This window comes from Hemicordylus capensis, chromosome 1, assembly GCF_027244095.1.
Source record: "Hemicordylus capensis ecotype Gifberg chromosome 1, rHemCap1.1.pri, whole genome shotgun sequence".
Classification (NCBI taxonomy): domain Eukaryota; kingdom Metazoa; phylum Chordata; class Lepidosauria; order Squamata; family Cordylidae; genus Hemicordylus; species Hemicordylus capensis.
The window spans coordinates 288,474,557-288,492,841 of record NC_069657.1 but is presented as its reverse complement, the minus strand read 5'-3'; the positions used below and the strand labels follow the sequence as shown (position 1 = coordinate 288,492,841).

General features: G+C 43.5%; 1 protein-coding gene and 1 long non-coding RNA gene across 5 annotated transcripts in view; one reads left to right on the top strand and one right to left on the bottom strand.

Moving 5' to 3' along the window:
- The window catches only part of TMEM18 (transmembrane protein 18), a 55,838-nt gene extending 40,892 nt beyond the window's left edge, over nucleotides 1–14,946 (bottom strand). The window contains exon 1 of one of the 2 annotated variants that reach the window (XM_053286055.1): nucleotides 14,860–14,946. The gene's annotated coding sequence lies outside the window, so the exon portion shown is untranslated. The remainder of the gene's footprint in view (nucleotides 1–14,859) is intronic. The other variant, XM_053286052.1, reaches the window with a different exon arrangement.
- A 141-nt stretch (nucleotides 14,947–15,087) lies between these two features.
- The window catches only part of LOC128340650 (uncharacterized), a 38,899-nt gene continuing 35,701 nt past the window's right edge, over nucleotides 15,088–18,285 (top strand). For all 3 annotated transcript variants that reach the window (XR_008313858.1, XR_008313855.1, XR_008313856.1), the window contains exon 1: nucleotides 15,088–15,932. This is a non-coding gene — a long non-coding RNA (uncharacterized LOC128340650). The remainder of the gene's footprint in view (nucleotides 15,933–18,285) is intronic.

Here is an 18,285-nt window from a genome sequence, read left to right as displayed (position 1 = left end):
GTGGGATCAAATAATAAACTTTTGAGCTGTGCCCAAGGCATGGGCATTATTTCCTGTAGAGAAAGTGGTGATGCTAGATTATTGATCTGATAAATGTGTTAAATGTGGAAGATGCGCCTTTTGCAGGAAACAATCTATGTCTACATCAGTATTGGATGTACTATTACTATATAACATAGAATAAAACTTTAAAAACTGCTGATGTATAAATTCATGGTCTGTGTGGACATTGCATGGAGAGAAGATATAATATTACACTGTTGTTGTTTTTCCCCCCACCCAGGCTTTTTTTTTTTAAAAAAATGTTCAATCTGCCTCAATCTAGAAGCCAAGAGTTTGCTAGCCCCCCCTCCTATTATTCTCCCACAGCACAGTGCTGAGGTGGGGTCTGTGTCTTCTGGTGAAAGACCAGACCAAAAGTTGTTTAGTCCAGCAAGAGGAGGCAGTGAGTGAAGCAACTCCCTCCAATGCAATCTGAGGGGGGGGGGCATTATTATCCCTGAGGGAGGTATCCAAATATTGCCTGAAGTCCTGGAGAGGCACTGCCATTCAGAGTAGACAATGCTACTCTAGATGGACCCATGATCTGACTCAGTAGGCAGCAGCTTGATATGTTCTGATGGAAGCACCTTGACCTAACAGAAATAAAATTATATCTTAGCTTACTAGTCCTAGCCGGTGTGTTTCATGCCAATCAGGTAGTGCTGTAGGGACTGTGGGCAGTACATTTGGGGCACATCTCTGCCACGATGCAGCTGAGATTATTTGAGGACATTACAAGTAATTTAAGGTTCAATGAAAAAGCCGCATGACAGGAGAGAAGAGTGATTACCAAGCTGGCAACCATTACAGGTATTTGGACCTTGTTTGTGCAGAAGCTACAGCACAGCTACATTCCTGTGTCTGACCAGCAGTTGATGAGCAGCTTTTAGGTTGCTGAGATTCTGTCCTTTCTGGCAACACATTCCAAGCAAGCAAAAAAAAGTACAGTTTGAAATTATGGTGGTGCTGTGATGCAGAAACATCCTACCAACTGACAGGAGATGTTTACATTAGGAAGCAATCTGGAGGACTTCAACAAAGACAAGTAGGCCAGCAAGTTGTGCAGCAATGTATACAGCCATGGAACAACACTTGAATAAGGGTTTACCTGTGTAGGCAGAATTAAACACAAAAAGCCAGACATATCCCAGAGATGCAACCCCATTCACAAAGGGAAGCACTGTCAACTGTGTTTGGCTTGGATTGACAGAAGATGTTGGTATTGTGTGTACCCAGGAAGTTTGTGCCCAGGACAGCTGACAAGAAACCTAGCAAAAATGTGATGATTGTGCGTGACTGGCCAGTAGAATGCCTTTGATGGGCTCCGAGGGTTTGTCTTTAGATCAGTCACAACATGTCCTTTCAGTGGAAATGCTGAGAATGGGGCTGTTGAAGTATGGATCCTCATTAGTGTGGGTTTGAAGTGCTCATTTTTCTTAGCTGAGAACTCGCATTCTCAGTGAGTCATGCAGTCATACAGGGTGCCATGCTTGGGATGTGGCACCATGCTTGGGATGTGACCATTAGACTGAAATGTTTATTTTATTTATTTATTTATTTATTTATTTATTTATTTATTTATTTATTTTTACATTTTTATACCGCCTTTCGTTAAAAGAAAACCCCGGTTTACAAAAATCTTACAGAATTTTTACAAAAGCGGTTTACAAAAATTAAAACATACAATAAAAGCAGTAAAAACATCAAGCTAAAAACATACATAAAAACAAGACAGCAGATAAAAAACACACAAGAACAGCAGTAAAAAACGATTATGTAAAAGCCTGGGTAAAAAGCCAAGTCTTTAAAAGCTTTCTAAAAGCTGTGATGGAGTCCGAGGAATGAATGGCCAACGGGAGAGCATTCCAGAGTCTAGGAGCAGCAACAGAGAAGGCCCTGTCCCGAGTGCACGACAGCCGGGCCTCCCTCATTGTCGGCACCCGGAGCAGGGCCCCCTCAGATGTCCTAGTCAAGCGGGCAGCAACCCTTGGGAGCAGGCGGTCCCTCAAATACCCCGGGCCCAAACCGTTTAGGGCTTTAAAGGTCAAAACCAGCACCTAGAATTGGACCCGGAAACAAACCGGCAGCCAGTGCAGCTCTTTCAAAATGGGGGTGATATATTCCCAGCGGGCAGCTCCGGATAAAACCCTTGCTGCCGCATTTTGCACTAGCTGCAGTTTCCAGATATTCTTCAAGGGCAGCCCCACGTAGAGCGCGTTACAGTAATCCAGCCGCGACGTGACTAAGACGTGGGTAACCGTGGCCAGATCTGCCTTCTCGAGAAAGGGACGCAGCTGGCGCACCAGCCGAAGCCGTGCAAAGGCACCCCTGGCCACCGCCTCCACCTGAGCTTCCAAAAGCAGAGCCGGGTCCAGTAGTACCCCCAAGCTGCGTACTTGCTCCTTCAAGGGGAGTGCAACCCCATCCAAAACCGGTAAAATCTCCTCATCCCAATCGGCTCTCCTACTGACCAACAGTACCTCCGTCTTATCCGGATTCAATTTCAGTTTATTAGCCCACATCCAACCCATCACGGCCTCCAGCCCCCGATTCAGGACATCTACCGCCTCCCTAGGATCAGATGACAAGGAGAGATAGAGCTGAGTGTCATCCGCATATTGCTGACAACTCATTCCAAAACCCTGGATGACCTCTCCCAGCGGCTTCATGTAGATGTTAAACAGCATGGGGGACAAGACCGAACCCTGCGGGACCCCACAGGCCAACGGCCACGGGGCTAAGCAGTTGTCCCCCAGCACCACCTTCTGGACCCTCCCCTCAAGAAAGGACCGGAACCACTGCAACGCAGTGCCTCCGATCCCCATACTCGAGAGGCGGCCCAGAAGGATACCATGGTCGATGGTATCGAAGGCCGCCGAGAGGTCCAGCAGAACCAACAGGGACACACTCCCTTGTCTAGTTCCTGGCATAGGTCATCCACTAGAGCGACCAAGGCAGTCTCAGTCCCATACCCGGGGCGGAAGCCAGATTGAAAAGGGTCCAGATAATCCGTATCATCCAAGACCCTATGCAGCTGGGATGCCACCACACGCTCCATCAACTTGCCCAGAAAGGGAAGGTTAGACACAGGTCTATAATTGTCCAGGTTGGAGGGATCAAGGGAGGGCTTTTTAAATAGAGGTCTTACCACCGCCTCCTTAAGGCACGATGGCATCCTGCCCTCCCTCAACGAAGCATTAACAATCACCTCCAGCCATCTACCTATCCCCTCCCTGGCAGCTTTTATTTGCCATGAAGGGCAAGGATCAAGAGCGCACGAAGTCGCCCACACACTGCCCAGGATCTTGTCCACATCCTCAGGCCGCACCAACTGAAAAGAATCCAACACAACGGGACCGGATGGTACCAAAGGCACGTCTGCCGGACCTGCCAAAACTCTGGAGTCCAGGTCAGCACGGATGCAAGCAACTTTATCTGCAAAGCGACAGGCAAACCGATCATAAAGAGCCGTAGATGACTCCTCCCCCATTATCCGGGGGGATGTGTGGAGCAAAGTTTTCACCACACGAAACAGCTCTGTTTGCCTGCACTGAGCAGATGCAATGGAGGCGGAGAAAAAGCATTTCTTCGCCACCCCCACCACCACGGCATAGTCCCTAAAATGGGCTCTAGCCCGTGTTCGATCGGATTCGTGACGACTCTTCCTCCAGCGTCGTTCTAGCCGTCGTCCAAGTTGCTTTATCGCCCTAAGCTCCGAGGAAAACCAAGGAGCAGAATGGGCTCCACCAAGCCGGAGAGGGCGCTTGGGGGCAACCGTGTCAACAGCCCGGGCCATCTCTCCATTCCAGAGATCAACCAAGGCCTCGACAGGGTCACCAGCTCTGGACACCGGAAACTCCCCGAGGGCTGTCTGAAATCCGAGCGGATCCATAAGCCTCCGGGGGCAGACCATCTTAATCGGCCCACCACCCCTGCAGAATGTAACAAAATGTAACAAAATGTAACAAAAATGTTACATTATTGTGGGTTCTATGGCCTGAAAAAGTTGGGTGGCATCCAATATAACTACTTGAGAGTAGGACGTTCTACTCGTGTATAAAAAATCATGACTCCAGATGAGGGTTAAGTATGATCTTTTTAGTACACAAGGAAGTCATAGACTCTATTGAGACCCTGGGCTAGGAAATACACTCAAATTTTTTTGACTGTAAACACAAAACTCCCTGGTGTCCCAGGTCGAGGCAGTGGCCAGAAGTACCTTTTATCAGCTTCGGCTGATACGCCAGCTGTGTCCATTTCTTGAGATAAATGACCTCAGAACAGTAGTACATCTGCTAGTCACCTCCAGACTTGACTATTGCAATGAGCTCTGTGTGGGGCTGCCTTTGCACGTAATCCGGAAACTGCAGTTAGTCCAGAATGCGGTGGCCAAATTGGTCTCTGGGTCATCTCGGAGAGACCATATTACTCCTATCTTAAAACATCTACACTGGCTGGCCATCTACATTGGCTGCCAGTAAGTTTCCGGGCAGAGTACAAGGTTTTGGTTATAACCTAAAAAGCCCTAAACAGTGAGTGAAGCAACTGGGCCCTGGGTATTTAAGAGAATGTCTTCTTTGCTATAAACCACACCACCCATTGAGATAATCTGGAGAGGTTCATCTGCAGTTGCCACTTGCTTGTCTGATGGCTACTCAGGGACAGGCCTTCTCAGTTGCTGCCCCGAGGCTTTGGAACAGACTTCCTGCTGAAATATGAGCCTCCCCATCTCTTACAACTTTTAAAAGGGCAGTCAAGATGCATCTGTTCACCCAGGCTTTTAATTAGATACTCTTTTAATTGTGTTTTAATAGTTTTAACTTTTAATTTTAATTGTTGAAATGTTTTAATCTTTTATTGGCTGTTTTTATAATTTTGTAAACACAGAGAACTTGCGTTTTGGGCGGTATAGTGATTTATTAAATAAATAAATAAATGTTCAGTGGTTTTATGCTCCAGGTGTTCACCTTAGTTAATTTCCTTAAATACTATTATCCTAAGATGCTCAATGCTTTGTTCTGGTAAACTGAAATGATTGCTGACTAGGTTTTTTGTGTGAATGCTTATTTTACACAACAGTATTTTATACCTCACTTATTCTTAAACTTGGGTTCCCAGATGATGTTAGACAAACACTTGCCTTGTGCCTGGCCAATGGCCCTTGCCATTCTGGCTGGGGATGATGGGAATTGTTGTCCAACAACCTCAGGGGACCCAATTCTGAGAACCCCCTGATATACTTAAATGTGGATTTCTTTGGTGGTGGGAAAAGTTATCTGGGGATTTTTAGTTGAAGAGAGGAATGGAAATCAAAGGAATATGGACTAAATTCAGACAGAACAGAAATTGAGAAATCTGTCCATCCCTCCCTCATTAAGTGATTAGGACACATTTTATGGAGTGGGTTCATTGATTGCTAGATTGCACCTTATACACATAGTACTGCTCTATATTTAAGCTGAAATAAACTTTATTTATTTTTTGCTTTGTAAAAAGTCAAACATTTTATTGATGATTTTTCAAGTTTACAAAACAAGCAATAACGAAAGTACTTCCAGTGACTGTTGTTGGTGTCTATTTTTCTTTTTAGATTGTGAGCCCTTTGGGGACAGGGAGCCATCTTATTTATTTATTATTTCTCTATGTAAACCACTTTGAAAACCTTTGTTAAAAATGGGTATATAAATAGTTTTTTGTTGAAAGCTACTTCACACCGCTGGTTATATTCAGTGGCTGACATCCGTGCTACCATTGTGCGTATGCAGCAAAACAAAACAAACTATGCATGCAGCACTATTGACCCTGCTTCTGAAGCATAGACACTTGCACAGGTGGGAAAGGTAATTTTCACTGACCTGCTTCCAGGTTGTGCTGAGCACTTCCAAGGGGAGAGGAATCAATGAAAATCATAAGCACTCCCACTTGAGCATCATGCTTCAGCAGTGGAGCTGCTAGTGGTGTCTATGTGGCTTTTTTGCGGCACACGCTCACCATTAGCGAGGATGCCAGCTGCTGTCAGAAAGTCCAAGTTCTGTCAAAAATTACAATCCCAGAGCAAGTAAATAACCAGCCTGCTCCCCCATTACATTACAAATCAACTATTGACTAAGATCCAAATGTATTGTGTTTGTTGAGTTGACCATGTAATAAAAGTTGTAATACAAATGCACAATAAATATTTTAAAAAACTAAGGACCATTTCTGTAAAACATCACCCACAAAAGATGGATTGAATGCACCTATTGATTTGGACTGCAGTCTTCTCTACAGTAAACCTTAAAATTTTTATAGTACTCATCATTCTGTCCCCTTTGTCAGGCCTAGAAGTAGAACACAAATCAAAGTACCATAATTCCAAATCCATTAACCTTAATGGAAAGTCTTCCATAGATTTTAGTAGACTCTTCTTAGGGCCAGATAACAGCTTTCATCTCTGGAAAAAGCAACCTTGTGGCCAAACCACAGAAAGGGATCAATAACTATCCATTTGATTCTTTAATTTTTTTTAGAACATTTGAAAAGTTAAATATTTACATATGAACCATGACCTTAAGTTCTACTGAAACAGAGCTTCTTTGACATGTGAGCTTCAGTATCCAAATTCAACAAAGTATTTAAAATAACATCTGACGTCATTCCATTAAAATTTATTCTGTTGGATGAATACTGACTTTTTTCCTTTTTTGCCTTGAGGAACAATCACAGTTGACTTGTTACATTTTGCCCCCCCTAGTCTAAGACCAGTGTGGACTGCCTGAACTGAGAACTCTTCACTAAGGAGAGCACCTTCCTGATGAAACACAATACCTTTCCTGAAACCTTCCATTTTATCTGAGGTGACTTGTGTTCTGGACACACAAACACACACTTCAAAAACAACTTTGCTCATCTCCACTTCCTGTTTCAGAGTTCTGCTTTCAAAGTTAATACCCATTAAATTTCTCAGAAATTTTGCTTTGAAAGATTCTAACCTAGATGGCTTGGGTTTTATGAGCATACCATGGCTAATCTTTCTTTCTGGTAAGTTGAATTTATGAATTTCAAAGTTGAGCAGAGTTATTCCCTTCACATTATATAGATTATTTGGCACACAGTATGGCAGTAGAGGGAGCTATAGGACAGTTAATTGCCAAATATCATCTAACTGCACTGAACATGGATTGTACAGAACAAATGTCTACCAAGCGTCAAACTAGGCATCACGCAGGGCCAATGCGACACCAGAGAGCTCTGAATGGATCTCCCAATTTATTTATTTTTAAAAACACCTTAAAAACAACCATAAAGGACTTCAGATTGTATTGGAACAGTCGCACTGGGAGAGTCCCTGTAGCTCTTATACTTTTCTAGAGTGAATATTTAGCTCATTCTGGAAGATGCTATCAGTCCCACTTGGGGGGCGGGGGACGACAACCCGTACAGGTACCTGTCTCTCCCCCACTTCCCACCCCAAGCCGGACTAATAGTAGTTTTAGTATAGATGAAAAAATAGTGCAGCAGAAAATATTAAAAATCCCCTGCTCCAGAGCTGTTGCCGTGATCAAAATTCCTCATCAGCACCCTTTGTTGTTTCAACAGTTGGGCTTGACTCAACTAATGCAAAATGTTAATTACCTAAGAGGGTAAGTGTATCGGCTATGAACTGGGAAATCCCCTGTTAAGAGAAATCTCACTCCATCCGTGATCTCATCTAGATGGCCTTAGGAAAGAGAAAATTTCTCTGCCTCTGGCCTTAATCTGCCTGATAAACTACGGGCTTTCCATGAGACTTTGCCGATCAACTCACAAGTGGTTGTAATGAAATCTTGATAGGTGTTTCCTTAAAACAAAAATAGCTTGGAGAGATGCTTATTTTCTACCCAGCTACTGTGGGAACACAGAGTACAGACATGTGTTTATCTTTGGAAAAATGTATCTTCCCCAGTAGAAGGTGCGCTAACAAAAGTGTTGACCAAGAAAGGATTAGCTATCCTAATTCTTGTTCCACTGATACTCTGCTTTTTCTGAACAGGAAGTTTTCATTAAACCAAATAGATGCTGAGATTGTATTTTATTTATTAAAATATTTATATCAAAGCATCTAACAAGACAATTTGTTAAATACAGCATAAAAGTAACAGAAAATAGCAGTCAAAACACATCAAAAACCTTAGGTCGAAAAACAAGTTCAGCAACCCTTGTAACTATCAGACCATATTTTTAAAAGCATAGATAAAGAGGAACAATTTGGTTTCCGTATGAAAATGGGAAGAGAAGGTGCCAATCACTCTAGAGAGGGAACAGGGATTCCATAAGGTGGAAATGACTACAGAGATGCCTCACTCTTCCACTGGTGTCAACATTGGCTCTGATGGAGGAGAAACACAAATGGTCTCCTTTAAAGATTTTCTGGGTCAGAAAAATCCAAGCAGGCAGGCCTCCTCTCTCTCTCTCTCTCATATCTATCTATCATTGTTTTACTTCTGTGTAAACTACTATGAGAAGCCAGTTTTTGGCAGTATAAACATGTAATAAATATCTTTGTCCATTTGTCTGTAAATCTTTATGCAACTGTGTGTATGCAAACATGTGGAGTTTGCCCATAATTTTACTTGACTGTTGAACGTGTTGGTTCCATTTATTCATACTGCTAACAGTGTGGAAGCCATTTCCCAGTTGTGTGATTTAGTAGAGTTGTAAGCCTTTGAACACTGGAACAATGTACGGAGGGCAATTTTATGTGTACTTCACACTGATTATGTTGCTCCTCAAGAACAGCCCTGCTGGATCAGGCCCAAGGCCCATCTAGTAAAGCATCCTGTTTCACACAGTGGCACTCCAGATGCAGCTGGAAGCCTACAGTCTAGAGTTGAGGGCATGCCCTCCCTCCTGCGGTTACTCCTGTGCTTCTCCCAGTTTATCCATGTGGGTTTGGCATTTGCTCACTTACTGCAACCCTTTCTGTGAGGAAGCATTTTGTATATTGCAAGCAGTCTTTGTGAATGAACTGCAGCAGCGGTTCCCAAACTGGGTTCCTTCAGATGGTGCTGAACTACAACTCCCAGCATCCCTAGCCACAATACATTGTAGCTGGGGATGCTGGGAGATGTAGTTCTGCAACATCTGGAGGAACCCAGGTTCGGAACCACTGGACTGGAGTGTAGTGATTTAAGAGTGGAAGCTGTGGCCTCAGCCTCATGCTTCTGCCATGAATTCAGTGGGTCTCTTTTAGCAAGTTTTTTTTTTAAAAAAAAAAAATTCTCAGCCCACCCTCTCCTGCATCTGCAATATGGGATACTAGTACTGCCTTGCCTTAGATGGCTGCTGTTTTTTATAACAGCTAGGCAGAGAGATTTTAACAAAATTGGAGAAGACATCAGGTGTCTCACATAAGTTACAGTATTCAGTTCAGGCCTTGTTTGTTTGTGTAGGTCCCTTATGTCAATCATGAAGCAAGGAACAGGGCTGATGTGTTTAGCATAAATCATTAATATTCCAGTTGTGCTGCGTCAATTTTGCTGGGTGTAACATGTCTCATTGACTTGCTAAAAATGCCAGCTTTATGTTTAAATGCTAACATTCATCATTCCAAGGGAGGAATTGCCAACTGCACATTTCCTTTCTTTTCTTACTAAGGTCAATTGCTGCATAGTGTCCCACTGAAATCTTAATTTTCCTTGAGAGAGAGAGAGAGAGAGAGAGAGAGAGAGAGAGAGAGAGAGAGAGAGAGAGAGAGAGAGAAAGTTTTGCCTTTAAAAAAAAAAAGACAAATTAAATCCTTTTTACAATCACTGTTCAGGCTACACCCTCTTTTTTAGGGGAGGGGTGAACAGAGAAATCTATCATCACAACATTCAGAAGGTGGTCATTCTAAATACTTCAGTTTCTGAAAGCCACAGAGGGTGCTATCTGGATCAGGACTATGGTAGGATAAGGAAGCTTGACCAGGACCATGACATTTCCTTCATATTATATTTCTGCTAAAAATCTCCCCCAAGCTACTATTTGCCCAAAGTGGATGTTTACTGTAAGTAACACTATGGGGGGCGGAGAGAGGAATTTTAGCGGAAAATGGCATAAAGGGAAAGAGTAAACCTTAACGTTTCCCTTTCCCACGCTCCACGGTTCTAATCAGGATCAGGCCCTACAACTGCTTTCTTCAGATATTTGCAGCAGGGATATGCACAAAGTTTCGCGCACAGGTTCGATGCTGAGGGGAGTGGTGGCGGCAAGCGGGATCTTTACAAAGGAGAGCCGGTCCTTACCTGCTCTCCACCATCACATGCAGCTCCCTGGGCGCTTTCCAGATGACACGCTGTTCAGCAGTAAAATGCTACAGCTTGGCAGGATCGTTTTGAAAACGTAAATAGCTTATATGCAACCCTCCTACAATGGGAAAATACAGCTGCTTTTTGTGTGTGACGCACATGCAACACTGTAGGACTGAAACGCAAGGATAAAATCTGAAAGAAGGCTCAAGGAATACTATGTTGAAACACAGGCAGTACAGAAGCACACTTAAGGGACATGTAGTGACACTGTTGCTGTGTGTAATCTGGAAAGTGCCCTGCTGTGACAATGCTGCCCCTAATAACCTGCGCACAGCGCTGGCATGCACATGGTCAACAACACCATGCTGAGCATGCAAATGGCGTCAGCACATGCACAGATGCCATGTGTGTGCCAACACTGTGTGTGGGTTCTTGGGGGCAGTGCTGTCTCAGCAGGAAGCTGCATGTGGCGGTGGACCTGCTCGCCTCCTTTTTGAAGATCCTGCTCGCTGCCCCCCTCCCCACGGCGCCAAACTGGTTTGGACCTTGTCTGAACCAGTTCGGCAATGACCCTGTGCATGAACTGAGTTTGTGCACATCCCTAATTTGCAGTTTTAAGCACTCCTAAAAAAAACCAAAAACAAAACAAAAAACCAAAAAAACCCCACAAACCAAAACCTGTCATTTAGCCTAAAAGAGACAAAAGGTCCTTTTATTCTAGTACTTTGTCTCTAGGGATGTGCACGAACCGGTTCGGAGGCCATGTTGGAGGCCTCTGAACCGGTTCGGAAACGGACCGGTCCAGCACTGAGGGGGGTCTACCTTTAAGGGTGGGGGTAGAACTTACCCCTCCCGCCGCTCTTCCCCCTCCCGCCGCTCTTCCCCCTCCGGCGCTGCGTTTTAAATTGTAGTTATCGGGGAGGCAGCGTTCCTCCCTGCCGCCCCTGCCCCCGTTGTTGCCCGGAAGAAGGAGTAAAACGATCACGCATGCGCGCGTCGCGGTGCGTGTGCGCCTGTCGCCGCCGTGTGCGCGCCGCATACATCACACGCACGCTGCGTGTGACGTATGCGGCGCGCGCGTGCCGTGCTGCGTGCATGCGTGATCGTTTTACTCCTTCTTCCGGGCAACGATGGGGGCAGGGGCGGCAGGGAGGAACGCTGCCGCCCCGAAAACTACAATTTAAAACGCAGCGCCGGAGGGGGAAGAACGGCAGGAGGGGTAAGTTCTACCCCCCGCCCTTAAAGGTAGACCCCCCCTTAGTGCCGGACCGCGCCACGTGGTTCCGTGAACATCTCTATTTGTCTCTACCAATGGCTAGCTAGTTGTCCCTGGGAATCCCATAAGTAGGGCAAGAAGGCTGCTTGTATATAGCATCTTGTAATTAGAGACATACACCTGGTTCTTCTGTCCATTTATTATTTATTATTATTTATTTATTTAAAATATTTATACCCCGCCACTCAAGTACACTACTGCTCAGGGCGGCTCACAACAATGAAGCAGATACGATGTGTGACACTCATAAGTGACTTGTACCATGAGCATCCCTGCAGGAGGATTCTGGACCAGTTGAAGCTTCTGAACCATCTTCAAGGACAGCCCCACATAGATTGCATTGCAGTAGTCAAATTTGGATGTTACAACTGAACAGTTGTAAACATCTAAATTTACAACTTAGAGTAACACCGAAAGTTGTAAACATCTAAACTTCAACATCATGTAAGTGGTAAAGATTGTATAGAGTCTCATATATTATGCTGGCTTTACAAATTAGGCCCCACAACACCCACCCTTTGCTTTGATCTTGCAACTTGACTTTAGCTTCATTCAGACGTTATTGAGCACAACAGCGCTCACAGTTATTCCTTGGAAAGCAGGAAAGAAGAACTTTCCCACCATTGTCACTACCCTCTCAAGCAGGCCATTCATGGTACAGTTGCATTTATGTGAACGGGGAAGCACTATAACTGTGATGGTGGGTGCTTCCATGAGCAGCAACCTTGGGCAATCCAGGTTGCTGTTCATGGAAGCACCAGCCATCATGCAGCAACAACCTTGGATAATCCAGGTTGCTGTTCATAGAAGCACTAGCCATCATGGTTACAGTGCTTCCCCCTTTACACAAATGGAAATATAACAGTGAATGGCCAGATTGAGGGGGTGAGTGGAAATGGCAGGGTGGGACTTCCTCCCCACTTTCCAAGCCATAACTGTGAGTGATGATGCACTCAGTAACATCTGAATGAGGCTACTGAGCTGGTGAGGAATGTGCCCAAACATAAAGTTCAGTGGTTGCAGCTTCCACTGTCAATGGGTCAATGGCTCCTTTCCCATCTTAGTGTTATCCCTCCTGAGAATTAGACCATTATGGGGTATAAAATAATCACATCATGGACTCCCCCCACATGACTTTGGATTTGTGTAGTTAGCAAGCAGTATGGGAGGAAGCCATGCTGCAGTTGTTTTTTCATGTATTGGAATTGCAAAGTTGTCAAAATTTCTGGGTAAACATTAATGAATAAGTCAATCTGTCTGTGAAGACCATGGAGGAAGCTGGAGATCTGGCTCAGAAATGGCTGACTAAAACTAGAGGGACAGCAGAGGCACCTCAGTGGGACCAACCCAAGTTTGTCCCAGCTCCCAAGGCAAGAGGAGCCCAGGAGCTGAGAGCTTCAGGGACTTCTCCACTAATGGTGGAGAAGACCAGTGGGAAGCCCTAGTGGTGGAGACTAACTTCTCCACTAATTGTGTGCATGCAAAGTCTCTGCAGCATTTGGTAATTCAGTCATCACTGTGCATTCAGGAGAAGCAATTTCTACCAATCTCTCCTCCCCAGATGCACTCTTTAACGTGCTGAAATATATCCCTGAGGTCTGCATGACCCTCAGGAGCATATTTCCATGTGTTAAATAGCACTTCCAGAAAGAGGCAAGATCGGCAAAAAAAATAGTCATCTCTCCTGCAACTCTGGATGCAAAACATTGCAGAATAGCTTTGCATGAAGCATCTCTGCACTGCTTTGGGAGATGTCAGCCACTTGCTACAGTTGCTGGAAAACAGCCGGAATTGCAGAAGGTAATGCCTTATCCAGACAAATTCCTCTTTTTCTTGCTTCATCCTCTTTTCACCTCTGATAGCTTCCTGGAATTGATCATTTCTCTGTTTGTTTGGAATGGAACACATAGAAGGTCTTTGCCACTGGTGGATATGTACCATGCAAATTCCCTAACATTCTAGCTTAGAGCAAGCAGTATATCTATCTGGTAAACTGCTCGTTGCTTTAGAACTGTGTTTATCAGGATTTAGAATCCTGCAAATAGGATTCACATACTTAACACCACATCAAGAATCTGTTGAACATCTAATTACTGTACTAGTTAGCAGTGTATTTTGGAAGAAAAGGAAATTCACCTCAGGTTCAGGTTCAAGGCTACTGAGGGACTTTTGATGCATGTTGATCTGTTTCGTTAGGGGGGGGAAATCCCTTTTGAACTGGTTTTCCAGTTCGGGTTCAGATTCAGCTTGACTCTCTTGGATTGAGATCAAAGACAGCCTCCACAATGGATTGACATTAAGAATTGTGTATGTGTGATTCATCTCTACAGAGACCATGGACTGTGGATGCACTTTGCAGAATGTTCTGGTGTTTGTAAGCTTAGCTTTTCAAGAGTATCTATATTGTAGGAAAATTCTGCATCACCTGCTGCATGCCTGAATGACAGTTTTTAAATTCTTCAGAATCTTATTTAAGGCTCAATAATGGCAACCCTATATTATAGCTCTGAATATTAGCAACTATTATGATTTCATTTTCAGTATTCTTGATTAGCACAACGTACAGGGTTTTTTTAAATGGAGAAGCATTAGCAACTCATTCTTTCCTGCTGAATCACACTGAGTTTGTGAAAGAAACTATGTGAGCAAAAGATAATGGTTTCCATAATCATGTAAAAACCAAAGTGGCAATCATTCACTGAAACTAATGCAACTGCCCCATTATTTGTAGTATTGATGTTGCCATCAAATATTCTCTTAATAATTAGGGGGAAATAAAATAAATAAGCAAATATATTCTGCAAAATATAATATTCCTATACATCATTATGTACTTCTACCTCAAATGCAAACTACCTTTCTGGAGCTCTTTTGTTAGGGATAACTCCATAGTTTACCCCATGCAATTAAAAATCACTACTCTTTGGATGAATGTAATTCAAGTAAATTCGTATGTAGCATATACAATTATATTCCATTCACTTTGCCATTGAGGGAAAACACATGCTTTGAATATTAATGATTAAGTGTATGTAAGGAGTATGCGGCAAGAGGAATGGGGTGATTTTCAGAGAATTCATTTCATTCATCTGAGTTAGTCTCAAGCAATGGTATTGTTTTAAAAAGATTTTTTAAAATGTTGTAGGCCTGTGAGATGTGCTTTCTCTGCTACCTCCAGGTGAGTGTAACAAATGCCATTTATTTGCCATTACACTTATTCAGCTGTTTCTGTTACATTCTATATGGATAACTGCAAAAGAAGAAAAACATTATAGGATCTGTAATACTTGCTTGAAAGACAAAACTTCATTAGAGACTTGCCAGTAACACACAACCCAGGCCACCAGCACAGATCTGCTCTTGGAGGGAAAATCTTTACCAAAACCAACAAGAAGGTAAGACAAGATACAGAACATTAACTAACAGTAAAAACATGGAACAGCGCCATCTATTGGTTAGTGGTATTGCCTATATACCATTACAGTGTAAGTAACTCTTCACATATTAGGAATGTTCATAGTCTGCAAGCCAAAAGGACTTTTGTGTGTGTGGAGCAGGGGAGGAGGTTACCCGCTCCAGTTCTGTAATCATTACAGATCCAAGGAAAGCTTGATTCTAGGATGAAGTAGATACACTTACTGGGGAAGAATCAAGATGCCTCAAATACTTACACTTCTATCCAGCAGAAAAATGATTCCCTTGTAGGTGGGGGGAGCCCCATATACTATGAAGACTTCACATAGAAAAAATTGTATTAGGGTGACTTTCTAAAGGCTATGCAAGAACAGACCTGCAGTGTCTAGGGCCCATTTCAAATGACTCAAATGGGACTTCTTCAGTTCTCTGGAATAGAAAGGTTGCTATTGCCTCAACTTTACCAAAGATCTATTTACTAATATGAAGCCAGTAGCATGATGCAATAGGAGGCAACACAGGCAGGCCTAACCAGCAATCCAGCAGTAACATCATTATCTGTATTTACAAATGGGGATGTCTCATAATTTTTTAAAAAAATTCAGTTCTCACTAAAAAGTGATTACAAGTCACCAGTTTTTGTTTGGTTTTGCTGAAATCTGCTCATTTGCAGCTGCAATCAAGGCTTGAAATTCCTGTTTGGCCACACACACCCAAGCAGGCTGCTCTTTTTATTTGCGGTCTGGTCATTCTATGGAGAGTGAAGTTTCCTACATTAATCTGACCCCAACCAACCATGATTTTGAAAAATCTAGAAGCTACAAGTAGTGTATAGTACCATGTACAAGAGCACAACAAAAAGCACACCAGAAAAGAATTTGTGCATGTACCTACAGAAAAGAAGTGATGGAAAGCTTGGGGAGATACAGTGAGAAGAGGAAAGGTGTTCGGTGAGAAATCCATGTTGTTTGTGTTTCGGGATCATTTCAGTGTTAGTACAAATACATTATAAAATGTTTATTATCTTCCAGATTTGTAGTTTTATTTGTTTTTTCCTCCTGCCCCCCTTTTTAAAAAGGGATGAACTGTGTGGGGAAGGGCGTGGGCTTAACGGTTTCATAGGAGTGGAAAGGAGGGGAAAGAAGACTGCAAGGCTACTATTAGAATTAGTTTTATAACTCCAAAAAAATCTCCCCTTCCCCAGAATCACCCTCTTAAATGGCAAGCCAGCATGAGGGGAAATTATTTTAATTGGTTTTTCTCTGCCTTTACGACAACAACAAAAAGGTGGGGGAGCAACTGTGTGGAGAAGGAAAAAGTACTTGATTCCTGCTCATTTTGGCTTTTGCCCTAGTAACAGTTGAGAAGAATTTCTGTCAGGGCTGGTGAAATCTGCCCCCCTGCTGGAAAAGGAAATCTCTTGAAAATAAAGGGCAACCATTATTACATTTGAATGATTTCATTCCTGTCTCTGAGGCAGATTGGGCCTGTTCTATCACATGCTTAGCAGCTTCTATACAGCATTTTGTCTCCTTCATTTTGTTTCATTTTACCATCCTCATATGGTAGAATGTCTGCCTGTCATGCCTAGAAGTCCTGGGCCCTGCTCTGGGCCTTACAAGGAACTTAGCAGCCCTTTCTGTGTATGAGGTAAAAGGCTGGAGGGTCGTAAGAGCCAAATAGGAGCACTGAGGCCTAGAAGGTCTGAGGTAACATTAAAGGAGAGGCCACTGTCAGATAGAAAGAATGAAGAGGTCACTGTCACAGCAAAGGAGCCAAAGCCTATGTGACTGAACCCATTCCCCTATTTACCTCAGATACATGAGTTAAATTATTCAGTCGAGTCTAATAAGGATTGCTCTTTATTATCCAGAGATTGCTCATTCCTTGTCACCAGCCTTGGCAGAAACAGAAGACCTTGTGGTCTTTGCTCCCCTCATCTCCTCTACAACATAATTTTCATTGCTAGTGAAGAAATTTGTAACCATGCAGCAATCTATAAATGTCTAGGGATGTACAAAATGTTCCAAGCTCGAAGCAGGCCATTTCGAGTATTTCGACCTCGCAACAAAATGCCCTTCAAACGAAGAGCCTGTTTCGAGCTCAAAACAAAATGTTCCCATTTTGAGTAGAAACGTTTTGAGTATTTTGAGCACGATTTTGTGGGGCTGTTTTTCCGAGGAGAGCTGGTCTACTGATTGGGGTCAGCAGACAGAGCAGACCTCCGCTTCCAACGTAGCGTGTTGGCCCACTTCGGAGGACTGGTCTATAGGGTGATTGTTATGAACAGTCTATAACATATCAGATCCAGAGGTACCAACTCAGAAGTACGGTGAAATATAGGCCTGTGTCTGATTTCATTTTATAATGAAGTAATATCTGAATTCAGAAGTGAATCTCATGACTGCCTGGTAAATGATTTGTAGAGGCCGGGGTAATCTAGCATTGGTTATCAGCGTCTGTGGAAACTCACTGAGACAATGGGTCAGGCTTATTACCAGTCTCACACTGCTGAAATTAACCTGTTGTCCAGTAACAGGATGCTTCTGCCTTAAGTCAAATGTGTTGATTAACTTGCCTCACTCATGCTTACCCTTTTGATGTTACTTTGAATATTTTTTTTGTTGCAAATACACACTAGATAGAGGTATACAAGAACATAATGCCTCACACAAATAGAACTAATCTCCTCTCACTAATTGCTGACTTTTAACACCTTCTGGAACCAGGCCAGCACATCTGGGATGCAGATTTGCTTTTGGACTTTGTCCCCTCCTCAAGATAACAGTTTACAGAAGATAAGATTGAGATCTCTCTGAACTGACCAAATATCCTGAGCTAATTAAAAAAGACAATATTCAGAGGATAGCAGAAAAATGCCTTTTGTGATCCAGAAGACTCAAAATGGACATCAAGGGATGGAACCACTATAAGAAGGAGTCTCTGGACATGGCAGTTTAGCAGTTCTGTGCCTACGGGCATTCTGCTCACACGCTAGCTGTCTTGTGCCTACAGCAAGATTTGCTCAGGAACTCTGCTCATGAACAGGAACTGTCTGTGACTTCTACAGCGTAGTGAGAAGTCAAGACTTTTCCCCAGCCATGGCACCTTCACTCTCTGCCTCGCTCTGAGCAAACTGTCTGCTTGACCACCAGAAGCCAGACCATTGCTCTGTTGCTGCTCCCAGCTACAGTCTCTCCTCTTCAGCTGAAAGATCCACCATTCTCAAGCCTGGTAAATATGCTGCTCATACAAACCTGGAATTCCCTCATCCCTTCCCCTTCTCCTACACCCTTCACCTCT